The sequence below is a fragment of the Rhinoderma darwinii genome, chromosome 1 (genome assembly GCF_050947455.1).
Source record: "Rhinoderma darwinii isolate aRhiDar2 chromosome 1, aRhiDar2.hap1, whole genome shotgun sequence".
NCBI lineage: Eukaryota > Metazoa > Chordata > Amphibia > Anura > Rhinodermatidae > Rhinoderma > Rhinoderma darwinii.
Window position 1 is genome coordinate 436,244,332 of NC_134687.1, and position 14,130 is coordinate 436,258,461.

Consider the following 14,130-nt stretch of genomic DNA (forward strand, 5'->3'; position numbering starts at 1 on the left):
AATACGCAAATATGAGACAGATTGGGACCCATGGTTAAAGAGCGTTCACAACCTTATTTCTTAAAGAGGAAATGCAAATTAGAAGAGAATAGAGAAATAAAGAGAATAACTTGCTAGGATCCAAAAGAAAAGGTAGGATATTATTTAATACGCAAAGAAATATTGCACATCTCATATGTACTGGGTTATCTCAAATGTAAGGCTTTATTGCAGAGGTATCGTGTTTTTCGCTTACTGGACTGTAACTTGGTATGGTATGTCGGTATAATATAATATATTTGTCTGATGATGCAAGTTTTACACATCTTATGCATTGAATAACAAATGTCTGTTAAATCTGTGTTGAAAAATTTCAATAAAAATTTATTGAGTTAAAAAGAATGAAAACGGTGGTTATTAAGCCAGCAGACAAGGGTGGAAATGCGGTATTGTGGCCTGTGGAAAAATACGAAAGAGAAGCCTTTAGACAGCTCAATGATGGGTCTTGTTATCAGAAATTGGATGGGTGTCCTCTTGCAAGTTTCAAGACCCAATTGGATAAAATTTTATGGAAGGCCTTTGAATCCAATATCATACCCACGACCACATTAGAAGGTCTGATTGTGGACAAACCTATTCTAGCAACCTTGTACCTACTCCCCAAGGTCCACAAAAATTTATTGGACCCCCCGGGAAGACCGATAGTTTCGGGCAATGGGAGTTTGTGTGAAACAGTATGTCGCTTCATTGACCATTATCTTAAACCCCTTGTGAGTGAACTACCTTCATACATTCAGGTTTCCACGGATGTTTTGAATAGATTAGAAGGGGTTTTTATGGGTCATGAGGATTTTGTTGTGACATGTGATGTGGAGTCACTCTATACGGCAATTGAACACAAACATGGCATTGAAGCTGCCAGGTTCTATTTAAATGGCACCAACTTAGAATCTGATCTTATTGATCTGTTGATCCTATTATTGGATTTTGTACTACATCACAATCTATTCCTTTTCAAGGATCGGTACTTTTACAGAAGAGGGGTGTGGCAATGGGGGCGACTTGTGCGCACTCATATGCCAACCTTTTTCTTGGCCATTGGGAGCAGAACTTACAACTACCTTATGCTGATGATGGAGGCGCCCTAATTTGGATGTGTTTCATTGACGACATACTCTTTCTTTGGCATGGTGAGAGAGAGAAGCTTGACAGGTTTCTTGTGGATCTGAATGTCAACCAGCTCAATATCCATCTGACTTCTAAAGTAAGTCGGACGGATATTGAGATTCTTGACATCAAACTAACTAGTGATATAGATGGATCAATTGTCACTGACATTTTTAGGAAAACAACATCAGTTAACTCCTTCCTTTATGGCAAATCATCTCATCCCCCACAGACATTGAGAGCAGTTCCAACGGGACAATTCCTAAGAGCACTTCGGATTTGTTCCACTAAGTCAGCTTTTGAGAATCAGGCTTCTGACCTTTCAAAGAGGTTTCGTGCTAGAGGATATAAATCTATGGATATTGAGCAAGGATATGTAAGAGCTAAAATACGAAAAGAAGTGATTTACTTATACCCAAACCAAAGAAAAAGAACAGCAATGAAGAGGTAAGGTTTATCACCGGAAATCATGCCCAATGGAGAGAAATTAAATCAATTTTTGAGAGGTTCTGGCCGATCCTTCATACCGATTTAGATTTGAGTATAGTGCTATCTGATTATCCCCTTATGACCTCACGCAGATCATGTAACTTAAGGGATATACTGGTAAAGAGCCAGATCTCAAAATTTTACTGACTCTTCTGGGTCAAGAGAATATAAGATCTGCCACAATATCACTTGTCGTTCAACTGCTGTGATCTATTATGCTAATTGTCCATGTCGATTAATATATGTGGGTCTCACTTCTAGAGAACTACATTTTCATTACTTTTTAATGAATAAACGCAAAGCGTAATGCCAAAAATGAACTACAAAGTACAATGTGTCATGAAAAAACAATCTCAGAATCACTTGGATAGGGAAATGCATTGAAAAGTTATCACAAAGATACTAATGTCAGATTTGAAAAATAGGGCTCCGGCGTTAAGGCAAAAACTGGCAGTGACGGCAAGGGGTTAAAATTAACTAAGCAAAACACTTCCTTCAGGTGTTTGACATAAGTAGGCGACTGATACAAATATTGTTATTCAGATGGTAAGGCTGGGTTCACACTGAGTTTTTTGCAGGAGGAAAATCTGCCTCAAAATTCCATTTGGAATTTTGTGGCAGATTTTACTCTGCCTGCACGCCGATTTTCACTGCGTTTTTCGCTCGTGGCCATTTAGCGCCGCGGGCATAAAACGCCATGAAATACGCTTTCCCTGCTTCCTGTTGATGTCAATGGGAGGTCAGAGGCGTAAACGCCCGAAGATAGGGCATATCCCTTCTTTTTCCCGCGAGCTGGTGTTTCCGCCTCCCATTGAAATGTATGGGAGGCATTTTCGGTCGTTTTTGGCCCATTTTGCAGCGCAGTTTCCGCGTCAAAAACTTGTCAAAAAACTCAGTGCAAAACTGGCCCTAAGGCTGGATTCACATGGAGTTTTTTTGCAGGCAGAAACAGAAAACGCAGTTTTTCGCAGCATTTCTCGTCCGCGGCCGTTGATAACCGCGGGCAAAAAATATGCTTTCTCTGCCTCCCATTGATGTCAATGGGAGGTCAGAGACGTAAACGCCCGAATATAGGGCATGCCGCTACTTTTTCCCGCGAGACGGTTTTTCCACTCGCGGGAAAAAAACACCTCTGCCACCCATTGAAATCAATGGGAGACATTTTTGGACATTTTTCGGCACATTTTTCGACGCCGTTTCCGCGTCAAAAAATGTGTCAAATAACTCAGTGTGAACTGACCCTAAATGGTGCAAACTATATTTAGTAAAACACATCCAAAAAATACCAGATTTATTGTGGCGATGTGGAAAATATAAAGGCACAGTGTTACAGGTATTGTGGGAATGACTATTGCGTTAAATTTTTAGCAATGTTAAAGTGCAGCAAACATACTAGTGGAAATGGTTTTAAAAAGTTATAGTACTGAAACAGCGTAGCTCGCATGCTACGCTGCTTCCATAACTGCTGTTCACTTCTATGGGATGGGAGTTATGGAAACAGTGTGGCTCAGCGAGCTATGCCGTTTTCTACTTACATGGTCAGAAATTACAAGTGGCAGCAGGAACACAGAAAAGAAGAACAGAGTTTGGGGGGCCACGTTTCAGAGATAGGTGCGAATCCCAGAGGTCGAACCCGCATTTATCTGACATTTTGTGTTTATTAAACATGTATATATATATATATATATAACATACATACACTGTCTCTCTCTGTCGTTGACAAGAGCAAAATTGTGATGGCAAGATGGCTAGGTCATAGCATCTCCAAAACGGCAGGTCATGTGGGGTGTTCCAGGTATGCACTAGTAAGTACCTATCAAAAGTGGTCCAACAAAGGACAACCAGTGAACCAGTGACCATGTCAGGGGAATCCAAGGCCCATTGATGCACATTGGGAGCAAAGGCTTGCCCATCTGTTCCAATCCTACAAAAGAGCTACTATAGCAATAATTGTGGAAAAAAATGAATGCTGGCAATGATAGAAAGGTCTCAGAACACACAGTGAAAAGCAGCCTGCTGCGTATGGATCTGCATAGCCGCAAACCAGTCAGAGTGCCCATGCTGACCCCTGTCCACTACTGAAAGCCCTTACAATGGGCATGTGAGAATCGGGACTGGACCATAGAGCAATGGAAGAAGGTGACCTGGTCTGATAAATGACTTTTTTTTAAATATCATGTTAACCCTCAGGCGTGTGTACATTGATAACCTATGGAAGAGATGGTACACTTTGGGAAGAAGGCAAGCTAGCAAAGGCAGTGTGATGTTCTGGGCAATGTTCTGCTGGGAAACCTTGGGTGTTAACAGTCATAATAACCTACAAAAGGAGTCAATATAACAACATTGCTATAAAATCTATACATTTTATTGTTTACAAAAACATAAAAACTACATAAAATATAAATCAGGGATGATTATTACCATAGTGTGCAAGATGGAGGCCAGACAGCACTCAGCTAAGGTAATAATAATAATAATAATAATAATAATAATATATGCAACATATATATATATGAAAAATATCACAAAGGGTACAAAAAACTCCTAACACATAATGAACAATGAAGGATCATGGGCATTTATAAGACTGAAAAATCAAACAGCAGTATAAACCCATTAGCAATGGTAGAGAGACACGTAATCTTTGCATCATAGCCAATGCGCACTCACAAACACAAAATTGTGCATGCAAGTAGTGCATAATAGCCATATCTGCATAGTAGCAGCCATACCAACAAAGTACATACATGTGTTAGAGCAAAACCAATGATGCCTGTGAGCTTACCCATAGAACAGTGTCTGGCGTCACACCCCGACGCGCATTTCGGCAGGAAGCCTTCGTCTGGGGGTGGTGCCAGAAAGTCCCATCGAACTCTCTATGTGCAGGTGAACCAATGAAATTGTAGTGAGTGCTAACCCATAATAATGATAACAGCTGATGTCTCTGTTGCCATGCATACCTACAGTTTTTAGATCAGGAAGTAGATAGTAGTAACGTCAGACATCATGACATACTACATGTCATGTGTATAATCCAGCGCGAGATCCAGAAGGGAAGTAGCGCTAGTGTCACATGACATGGCGTATCGCATCAAGCGCTCGACACATCACATGACCCAAGTAACAAGTCTGGTCAGTGCGCATGCGCTTAGAAAATACTCCAACTCCTAATGTAGCCATAGCAACAAAGCAAAACAGAGGCTTTGAAAAAGAGAAAACGAGCTGCACATAGTAAAAAAGCAGAAACACATGCATATACAATTGCATTAATGAAAATACAATATCATCATTTGCATAGATGCTCAATCAATGACATGACATTGCACACATATCTGCAATAAATAAACAAAAGAATAAAGTACTTATTTGCCAAACCAATATAATATCAATGAACAAATGAAAATAAATATAAATTAAAAAAAAAATATGAATGAAAGAATGAACAAATGAATAATAAAAAAGAAGAATAAAGTCATAAAATATGATGAAATAACGTAAAATAAATAAAAATATGAATAATAGAAATGAAATGAAATTATGTAAAATATAATCTCACCCTATCCTTTCCCCAATAATGAAAACTCTGAAAGTTGTACAAAAAAATATATTGGACGTCAATACAATAATAAAATATGTCCATCATAAGGTGACGTAAGTGCTCAATTTATTACCAACACACACAAAATAAATATTTTTTATGTTGAAAAAATATATATATTTATATGCATATATAGGTGTATACACACATCTATCCTATACATACCCATACATACACAATCATACCAAATATAAACAGTAGTACAGTGCAAAAAATAAAGTGAAAATATACAGCAACTTTGTTATGTTATATATACAACAAGGTACATAAAGAATAATAAATACATGACAGTATGTGCATAATAAAGTGTCTGATTGTGAGGGAGGATTTACACGAGCGTGCGCATTTTTGCACATGCAAAAAACGCGGCGCTTTGCGCACGCAAAATGTGCTTTACAGCTCCGTGTGCCATGATCATATGGTGCGCGGCTGCCTGCTTTTCGCGCAGGTGCCATCATTATGACATTCTGTTTGTATGTTTGTAAACAGAAAAGCACGTGGTGCTTTTCTGTTTGCAATCATAGTTTGCCTGCTGTTGCAGGAATCACGCACGTCCCACGGAGGTGCCTCCGTATGGCATACGTTATTTTCACGCACCCATTGACTTCAATGGGTGCGTGATGCACGAAAAACTCAGAAATATAGGACCTGTCGTGAGTTTTACGCAGCGGACTCACGCTGCGCAAAAATCACTGACAGTTTGCACTACCCCATAGACTAGCATAGGTCCGTGCGACGTGCGTGAAAAGCACGCGCGTTGCACGGACTTATTACACGTTCGTGTAAATTAGCCCTTAGAAGAATTTTCCATACTTATCATTAATGATTCAAGTTTTCACCTCAATAAGAGCTTTATTCTTGCCGCCGAGGACACAAGATCAGCAGTTGTCTGCCTTCATTACAGAAACTCTGGCTAATATAGGTTTTAACCACAACCAGGTGACATTTTGCACGTGACAGTGAATATCTTACACAAAATACTACACCGCGTTCCAAATTATTTTGCAAATTTTATTTTTCGCTGATTTTCCTAAATAGTCGATGCAAATGACAGTCAGTATAATCTTCAAGCCATCAACCGTTGGAGTATAATGCAAATTTTATTGAACAAATCTCCTAATGATAACAGATTTTTTTTTTATAAGTACAAAACTCAAAATGCACTGTTTCAAATTATTATGCACAGCAGAGATCAAAACATTTTAAAGGTTGTAAAGAGAACTAAAATGGTAATTTCTTGAATTTGCAGAATCAGGAGGTCATATTTACAGAAATCAAAAGCTCTTTCAATCAAAAAAAAACTTAACAGGCCAAGTTACATGTTAACATAGGACCCCTTCTTTGATATCACCTTCACAATTCTTGCATCCATTGAATTTGTGAGTATTTGGACAGTTTCTGTGTTAAGGATCTGCCAGGCACAGCTTCTGTATCCACGCCCATAGGTAATCAGTCTGCACCTGCTTCTATGTCTGTGAGACTGACTCCATCTTCCACCACTCAGGATGGCAGGCTTAGGAGTGGGAGAGCCTATCACAGCCTGGCCAGACGGAGCTAGCTCCCGCCCTCTGTCTATTTATACCTGCCTTTCCTGTTCCTCCTTGCTTGTGATTCTTCTCGTTTGGTTTCCTGGCCCTGCTGCAGCTTCTGAACTAATTTGACCCTGCTTCGTATTGACCCTGGCTTACTGACTACTCTTCTGCTCTGCGTTTGGTACCTCGTACACTCCTGGTTTGACTCGGCTTGTTCACTACTCTCTTGCTCTACGTTTGGCACCTCGTACTCTCCTGGTTTGACTCGGCTCGTTTACTACTCTTGTTGCTCACGGTGTTGCCGTGGGCAACTGCCCCGTTTCCCTTTGTTCTGTGTTTCCTTGTCTGTTGTCTGTCGTGCACATATTGAGTGTAGGGACCGTCGCCCAGTTGTACCCCGTCGCCTAGGGCGGGTCGTTGCAAGTAGGCAGGGACTGAGTGGCGGGTAGATTAGGGCTCACTTGTCTGTTTCCCTATCCCTGTCATTACATAATCACAAGCCCATATAGCTACTCTACCCTGGTCCCTCACACCACTATGGACCTCCTTGAGACCCTGGTTCAGCAAATGCAAAGTCTCTCCCTACAGGTCCAGGACCTGGCTCAGAGGGTCAACCAGCCTGATGCTACCATGGTAGTACCCCTCACCTCACCTCTTGAACCCCACCTCAAGTTGCCTGACCGGTTCTCAGGGGACCGGAAGACTTTTCTCTCCTTTCGGGAGAGTTTTAGGCTCTATTTTCGTTTAAAGCCCCACTCCTCAGGTTCTGGGAGCCAGCGGGTGGGTATAATTATGTCCCGGCTCCAGGAAGGGCCCCAAGAATGGGTCTTCTCCTTGGCTCCTGACGCCCCTGAACATTCCTCCGTTGATCTTTTCTTTTCTGCTCTCGGACTCATTTATGATGAGACTGACAGGACTACCTTTGCCGAGAGTCAGCTGGTGACCTTACGTCAGGGTAAGAGACCTGTTGAGGAGTATTGCTCTGACTTTAGGAAGTGGTGCGTAGCTTCTTGGTGGAATGACCCTGCCTTAAGGTGCCAGTTTAGGTTGGGTCTGTCGAATGCCCTGAAAGACCTGCTAGTTAGCTATCCCTCTTCTGACTCCCTTGACCAGGTTATGGCTTTAGCGGTACGACTTGACCGACGTCTCAGGGAACGACAACAAGAACGTATATGTGTTTTCTCCTCTGACTCCCCCATGATGCCTTCCGAGGTTCCGTTGCTTCGATCTTCCACGGAAGAATCGGAGGTACCTATGCAACTCGGGGCCTCCGTGTCCCCCCAACAACGTAGAGAGTTCCACAGCAAGAATGGTCTCTGCTTCTATTGTGGGGATGACAAGCATCAAGTGAACACCTTTCCTAGGCGTAAGAATAAGCAGCCGGAAAACTTCCGCGCCTAAGTGATCATCGGGGAGGTCACTTGGGCGCACAGGTATTTCCCGTAAATATGAAACATAATAAAATCTTGCTTCCCTTTCAGGTCTCTTTTGGTGGTAGGTCTGCTACCGGCAGTGCCTTAGTGGATTCAGGGTCGTCTGCTAATATCATGTCTGTGGAATTTGCTATGTCTCTAGCTATGCCTTTGATTGATTTGCCTAAACCTGTCCCGGTAATGGGTATCGACTCCACTCCTCTTGCTAATGGTTATTTTACACAGCCTACCCCTGTTTTTGAACTCCTTATTGGCTCCATGCATTTGGAGCAGTGCTCTGTACTGTTGATGCAGGGATTATCGTCCGATTTGGTTTTAGGCCTTCCCTGGTTGCAGTTGCATAATCCCACGTTTGACTGGAATACTGGGGATTTTACCAAATGGGGTAATGAATGCTTGACGTCATGTTTTTCTGTTAATTCTATTTCTCCCCCTGAGGAGGGGAACACGCTACCTGAGTTTGTTCAGGACTTCGCTGATGTTTTCTCTAAGGAGGCCTCTGAAGTGTTACCTCCTCATAGAGAATACGATTGCGCTATCGATTTGGTACCAGGAGCTAAGCTCCCTAAGGGTAGGATATTTAATCTCTCTTGTCCCGAACGTGAAGCCATGAGAGAGTATATCCAGGAATGCCTGGCCAAGGGTTACATTCGCCCCTCTACTTCTCCGGTAGGTGCTGGCTTCTTCTTCGTAGGGAAGAAGGATGGTGGTCTTAGGCCATGCATTGACTACCGTAACTTGAATAAGGTCACTGTAAGGAAGCAGTTTCCCCTTCCTTTGATTCCTGATCTCTTTAATCAGGTTCAGGAGGCCCAATGGTTCTCTAAGTTTGATCTACGGGAGGCGTATAACCTTATCCGCATCAAAGAGGGGGATGAGTGGAAGACTGCATTTAACTCGCCCGAAGGTCATTTCGAATACCTCGTCATGCCCTTTGGGTTGTGTAATGCTACCGCGGTCTTCCAGAATTTCATTAATGAGATTTTAAGAGATTACCTGGGGGTATTTCTTGTAGTGTACCTTGATGACATACTTGTGTTTTCCAAGGACTGGTCCTCCCACATTGAGCATGTCAGGAAGGTGCTCCAGGTCCTGCGTGAAAACAAACTGTTGGCGAAGACCGAAAAATGTGTGTTTGGGGTGCAGGAGATACCATTTTTGGGTCAAATCCTCACTCCTCATGAATTCCGCATGGACCCCGCTAAGGTCCAGGCTGTGGCGGAATGGGTCCAACCTTACTCCCTGAAGGTGTTACAGTGTTTCTTGGGGTTCGCTAATTATTACAGGAGATTTATTGCTAACTTCTCGGTCATCGCTAAGCCTTTTACGGACCTCACTCGCAAGGGTGCTGATCTCCTCCACTGGCCTCCTGAGGCTGTCCAGGCTTTTGAGGTCCTTAAGAAGTGCTTTATCTCGGCCCCGGTGTTGGTTCAGCCCAACCAAATGGAGCCATTTATCGTGCAGGTTGAGGCGTCCGAGGTGGGAGTGGGGGCTGTCTTGTCCCAGGGTACCAGGTCCCTCACCCATCTCCGTCCCTGTGCCTACTTCTCCAGGAAGTTTTCGCCCACTGAGAGTAACTATGATATTGGCAACCGCGAACTCTTAGCCATTAAATGGGCATTTGAAGAGTGGCGCCACTTCCTGGATTGGGCTAGGCACCAGGTAACGGTTATTACCGACCACAAGAATCTGGTTCTCCTAGAATCGGCCCGGAGGCTAAACCCGAGAAAAGCTCGATGGGCGTTATTTTTTACCAGATTAAATTTTTTGGTTACCTATAGGGCTGGGTCTAAAAATATTAAGGCTGATGCACTGTCGCGTAGCTTCATGGCCAGCCCTCCTTCGGAGGAAGATCCTGCTTGTATTTTGCCTCCAGGTATAATCATTTCCTCTATTGAGTCTGATTTAGTCTCTGAAATTGCTGCTGATCAAGGTTCAGCTCCCGGGAACCTTCCTGAGAACAAGCTGTTTGTTCCCCTGCAATTCCGGCTAAGGGTACTTAGGGAAAATCATGACTCCGCACTATCTGGTCATCCAGGCATCCTGGGTACCAAACACCTCATTACCAGAAATTATTGGTGGCCTGGGTTGCCTAAAGACGTTAAGGCCTACGTCGCCGCTTGTGAGGTTTGTGCTAGGTCCAAGACTCCCAGGTCCCGACCAGCAGGCTTACTACGTTCTTTGCCCATTCCCCAGAGACCTTGGACCCATATCTCCATGGATTTTATCACCGATTTGCCTCCATCTCAAGGCAAGTCAGTGGTGTGGGTTGTAGTAGACCGCTTCAGTAAGATGTGCCACTTTGTGCCCCTCATGAAACTACCCAATGCTAAGACATTAGCTACCTTGTTTGTCAAACACATCCTGCGTCTCCATGGGGTCCCTGTCAATACTGTTTCTGACAGAGGGGTACAATTTGTTTCTTTGTTTTGGAGAGCCTTCTGTAAAAAGTTGGAGATTGATCTGTCCTTCTCCTCTGTCTTCCATCCTGAAACTAATGGCCTAACCGAGAGGACTAATCAGTCTCTAGAACAATATTTAAGGTGTTTTATCTCTGACTGTCAATATGATTGGGTCTCATTCATTCCCCTCGCCGAATTTTCCCTTAATAACCGTGTCAGTAACTCGTCAGGGGTCTCCCCCTTTTTCTGTAATTTTGGGTTTAATCCACGGTTCTCCTCCATTTCACCTGGTAGTTCCAACAATCCCGAGGTAGAGGTCGTTCATCGGGAACTGTGCACAGTCTGGGCCCAGGATCAGAAGAACCTAGAGGCGTCCCAGAGCATACAAAAAACTCAGGCAGATAGAAGACGTTCTGCTAACCCCTTGTTTATGGTCGGGGATCTGGTGTGGCTATCGTCAAAGAACTTGCGCCTTAAAGTCCCGTCCAAGAAGTTTGCTCCCCGGTTTATAGAGCCATACAAGGTCATTGAAGTCCTCAATCCTGTCTCCCGACTGGAGTTGCCCCCATCTTTTCGAGTACACGACGTGTTTCATGCCTCCCTCCTTAAACGCTGCTCCCTGTCCTTGGCTCCCTCGAGGAAACCTCCTGTTCCCGTTCTCACCCCTGAGGGGGTAGAATTCGAGGTGGCCAAGATTATGGACAGCAAGTTGGTCCAAGGCTCCCTCCAGTACCTGGTCCATTGGGGAGGATACGGGCCTTGGGGAGAGGACTTGGGTACCCGCCTGGGATGTTCACGCTGGGGTATTGGTCAGGAGGTTCCACCTTCGTTTCCCCAATAAACCAGGTCCATCTAGAAAGGGTCCGGTGACCCCTCATAAAAGTGGGGGTACTGTTAAGGATCTGCCAGGCACAGCTTCTGTATCCACGCCCATAGGTAATCAGTCTGCACCTGCTTCTATGTCTGTGAGACTGACTCCATCTTCCACCACTCAGGATGGCAGGCTTAGGAGTGGGAGAGCCTATCACAGCCTGGCCAGACGGAGCTAGCTCCCGCCCTCTGTCTATTTATACCTGCCTTTCCTGTTCCTCCTTGCTTGTGATTCTTCCCTGTTGGTTTCCTGGCCCTGCTGCAGCTTCTGAACTAATTTGACCCTGCTTCTTATTGACCCTGGCTTACTGACTACTCTTCTGCTCTGCGTTTGGTACCTCGTACACTCCGGGTTTGACTCGGCTTGTTCACTACTCTACTGCGCTACGTTTGCCACCTCGTACTCTCCTGGTTTGACTCGGCTCGTTTACTACTTTTGTTGCTCACGGTGTTGCCGTGGGCAACTGCCCCATTTCCCTTTGTTCTGTGTTTCCTTGTCTGTTGTCTGTCGTGCACTTATTGAGTGTAGGGACCATCGCCCAGTTGTACCCCGTCGCCTAGGGTGGGTCATTGCAAGTAGGCAGGGACTGAGTGGCGGGTAGATTAGGGCTCACTTGTCTGTTTCCCTATCCCTGTCATTACATTCTGCTTGAATATCTTTGCAGGATGTCAGAATAGCATCCCAGAGCCTCTGCTTTGATGGGAACTGCCTCCCTCCCTCATAGATATTTTGCTTGAGGATGCTCCAGAGGTTCTCAATAGGGTTGAGGTCAGGGAAACATGGGGCCACACCATGAATTTCTCTCCTTTTATGCCCATAGCAGCCAATGACACAGAGGTATTCTTTGCAGCATGAGATGGTGCATTGTCATGCATGAAGATAATTTTGCTACGGAATGCACGGTTCTACTTTTTGTACCACGGAAGAAAGTGGTCAGTCATAAACTCTACGTACTTTGCAGAGGTCATTTTAACACCGTCAGGGACCCTAAAGGGGCCTACCAGCTCTCTCCCCATGATTCTAGCCCAAAACATGACTCCTTGCTGACGTCACAGCCTTGTTGGGACATGGTGGCCATTCATCAACCATCCACTACTCCATCCATCTGGACCATCCAGGGTTGCACGGCACTCATCAGTAAACAACACGTTCTGAAAATTAGTCTTTGTGTATTTCTGAGTCCACTGCAACCGTTTCGGCTTGTGAGTATTGTTTAGGGGTGGCCGAATAATAGCTTTATGCACACTTGCAAACCTCTGGAGGATGCTACACCTTGAGGTTCGCCTGACTCCAGAGACACCAGCGGCTTCAAATACCTGTTTGCTGCTTTACATTGGCATTTTAGCAGCTGCTCTCCTAATCCTATTAATTTGTCTGGCAGAAACCTTCCTCATTATGCCTTTATCTGAACGAACCCGTATGTGCTCTGAATCAGCCACAAATCTTTTCACAGTACGATGATCACACTTAAGTTTTCTTGAAATATCCAATGTTTTTGTAATGACAGGGATAGGGAAACAGACAAGTGAGCCCTAATCTACCCGCCACTCAGTCCCTGCCTACTTGCAACGAACTGGGCGACGATCCCTTCACTCAGTAAGTGCACGACAGACAACCAGACAAGGAAACACAGAACAAAGGGAAGCGGGGCAGTTGCCCACGGCAACACCGTGAGCAACAAGAGTAGTAAACGAGCCGAGTCAAACCAGGAGGGTATGAGGTGCCAAACGTAGAGCAGGAGAGTAGTGAACAAGTCGATTCAAACCAGGAGTGTACGAGGTACCAAACGCAGAGCAGAAGAGTAGTCAGTAAGCCAGGGTCAAAACGAAGCAGGGACAAGTAGTTCAAGAAGCTGCAGCAGGGCCAGAAAACCAACAGAGAAGAATCACAAGCAAAGGAGGAACAGGAAAGGCAGGTATAAATAGACAGAGGGCGGGAGCTAGCTCCGTCTGGCCAGGCTGTGATAGGCTCTCCCACTCCTAAGCCTGCCATCCTGAGTGGTGGAAGATGGAGTCAGTCTCACAGACATAGAAGCAGGTGCAGACTGATTACCTATGGGCGTGGATACAGAAGCTGTGCCTGGCAGATCCTTAACAGTTTTCATACCTTGTCCAAGGTATTGCACTATTTCACGCTTTTCGGCAGCAGAGAGATCATTTTTCTTTCCCATATTGCTTGAAACCTGTGGCCTGCTTAATAATGTGGAACGTCCTTCTTAAGTAGTTTTCCTTTGATTGGGCACACCTGGCAAACTAATTATCACAGGTGTCTGAGGTTGACTACAATGATCCAAAGAGCCCTAAGACACAATACCATCCATGAGTTTAATTGAAAAACGAATAATTAAATGTTTATGACACTTAAATCCAATGTGCATAATAATTTGGAACACAGTGTAGTCTAATGCAGTTTTGCTTCATATAGCATATTTTGACACTTACAACTGAAACTGGGATAAAGTTGAACTTCCCTAAATTCCATCTGACTTTATTGAGACATTTCAACTGTCCCAAATTTGTAAGCAAAACATGTTTAACCCCTTATCAGCTAAAACATTTCCTGAGAAGTTCTGCATAGCTCAGCGTATCTATTACATGAAGTAAGAATACATTTATAATAAAACTTCCCTAACATTCCCCCCTGTTGTTAATTTATCAAG